The sequence below is a fragment of the Scylla paramamosain genome, unplaced genomic scaffold (assembly GCF_035594125.1).
Source record: "Scylla paramamosain isolate STU-SP2022 unplaced genomic scaffold, ASM3559412v1 Contig18, whole genome shotgun sequence".
In the NCBI taxonomy this organism is placed as follows: Eukaryota; Metazoa; Arthropoda; class Malacostraca; order Decapoda; family Portunidae; genus Scylla; species Scylla paramamosain.
In genome coordinates, this window is record NW_026973683.1 from 955,001 (window position 1) to 957,500 (window position 2,500).

General features: G+C 40.9%; 1 protein-coding gene across 2 annotated transcripts in view; it reads right to left on the reverse strand.

The window, feature by feature from the left end:
* Positions 1 to 2,500, reverse strand: part of LOC135097347 (ataxin-2 homolog) — a 47,180-nt gene that overhangs the window by 21,952 nt on the left and 22,728 nt on the right. The window lies entirely within an intron of this gene.

A 2,500-nucleotide genomic window follows, 5' to 3' on the forward strand; every position in this document is an offset into this window, starting at 1 on the left:
CGCCCACCCTAACTTGTCCTTCATAACTACTACTACTACTACTATTTTTTTTAATTCTTTATTACTTTTATTTCTTTCATCTTCCTTCTGTTCCTTATTTTCTCTTCCTATTCCATATAATTTCTTCTTATTTTCTCTTCCACCTCTTTCTATCTCCTTTTCTTCCTTCGTTTCATCTTCTCTACATCTCTTCTTCTTCCTCCTCTTCCTTATTCCTTCTCTCTTTACTCCCTCTTCTTCCTTTCCTCTTTCTCCTACTCCTCCTCTTCTTATTTCCTTTTCCTCTCTCTCTCTCTCTCTCTCTCTCTCTCTCTCTCTCTCTCTCTCTCTCTCTCTCTCTCTCTCTCTCTCCTCTCTTTCTCAGTCTGTTATTTGCTTTCTCATTCTCTTCCCTCCTCCTCTTCCTCTCCTCCTCCTCCTATCTCCTTTTCCTCTCTCCTCTCTTCATCTGTTATTTGCCTTCTCATTCTCTTCCCTCCTCCTTTTCCTCCTCCTCCTCCTCTTCTTCCTCCTTACTCCCTCTCACTATAAATAGAATATAAAGAAAAGTTAAATAAAAGTTTTTAAAATACAAGTAATATCGGATGCATTGTTGTTGTTGTTGTTGTTGTTGTTGTTGATTTACGACTATGTTAATGGAAATGTAAAGAAAAGATATTTAAAATCACAATAATAATAATAATAATAATAATAATAATAATAATAATAATGAAACGAAATCAGATTAACTTGATATTCTCTCTCTCTCTCTCTCTCTCTCTCTCTCTCTCTCTCTCTCTCTCTCTCTCTCTCTCTCTCACGGAAAACAATAAACAGAAAGCTTCAAAGGAAAATCCAGAAATGTAAGAAATGAGAGAGAGAGAGAGAGAGAGAGAGAGAGAGAGAGAGAGAGAGAGAGAGAGAGAGAGAGAGAGAGAGAGAGAGAGAGGGGAAATGTGGCAACGTCTGTGAACATGAGGGAAGTGAGTGACGTCACAACACCGCTCTCTCTCTCTCTCTCTCTCTCTCTCTCTCTCTCTCTCTCTCTCTCTCTCTCTCTCTCTCTCTCTCTCGCGTGTTGCAGCAAGTTTGAGTAAGAATAAGCAAGAAGGGAGATAAATAGAGATAAGAAGAAAACAATGATAATAATGATAATGATGATGATGATGATGACAATGATGAAGAAAAGGATTAACTGATAAAGATAGGAAGAAGAAGAATATATAACAATAAAGCAAAGAAGTGGAGAAGACCGGTTTTTCGGAGTGTCATGCGCTGTTGCCAATTCTCTCTCTCTCTCTCTCTCTCTCTCTCTCTCTCTCTCTCTCTCTCTCTCTCTCTCTCTCTCTCTCTCTCAGCGAATCCATTGCAACCTCTTAACCCACACAGATATATCTAGAGAGAGAGAGAGAGAGAGAGAGAGAGAGAGAGAGAGAGAGAGAGAGAGAGAGAGAGAGAGAGAGAGAGAGAGAGAGAATAAATAAACGCTAAAATGCTAATCTAAGATCTCACGCACACTTCACGAGAGAGAGAGAGAGAGAGAGAGAGAGAGAGAGAGAGAGAGAGAGAGAGAGAGAGAGAGAGAGAGAGAGTAATAAAGAATAATAATAATGAGAACAGTTGAGATAATGGGACTTTCCTCCTCCTCCTCCTCCTCCTCCTCCTCCTCCTCTTTCTCCTCCTCCTCCTCCTCCTCTCCCAGGCAAGCCTAGTAAAGACCAACAAGTCTGCTGCTGCCTGGTCCACCACCACCACCACCATTACTACAACTACTACTACTACTACTACTACTACTACTACTACGAAAGCTACTACATGTTACTTTTGAGAGAGAGAGAGAGAGAGAGAGAGAGAGAGAGAGAGAGAGTGTGTGTGTGGGTGCAAGCGATTAACAAAGATTCCACGAACAGCTGGCAACCCACACAGGTCAGCTGATCAGCGCACGCACGCACGCACGCACGCACACACACACACACACACACACACACACACACACACACACACATTTAAAAACTCGTATATGAAGGGGTAGGGGAAACACACAACAAACACACACACGTACTCTCTCTCTCTCTCTCTCTCTCTCTCTCTCTCTCTCTCTCTCTCTCTCTCTCTCTCTCTCTCTCTCTCTCTCTCTCGTTTTAAATCTTTTCTTGTTAAACATTCTTGTATTTTTTTAGAAATACGAAAAAATTACATTATTATTATTATTATTATTATTATTATTATTATTATTATATCTACTACTACTACTACTACTACTACTACTACTACTACTACTACTACTACTGTGAGATACGGTTACATCACACTGAGAGAGAGAGAGAGAGAGAGAGAGAGAGAGAGAGAGAGAGAGAGAGAGAGAGAGAGAGAGAGAGAGAGAATGGGCAGAAGTTGAGTAGGTTGAGAAACGGGGCGAGGTTGCCACATCTACCCCCTCCTCCTCCTCCTCCTCCCCCCATCCAATCCTCCACCCATCACTAAATTTTCCTTCTTTTTTTCCTTTTTTTTATTTATTGTT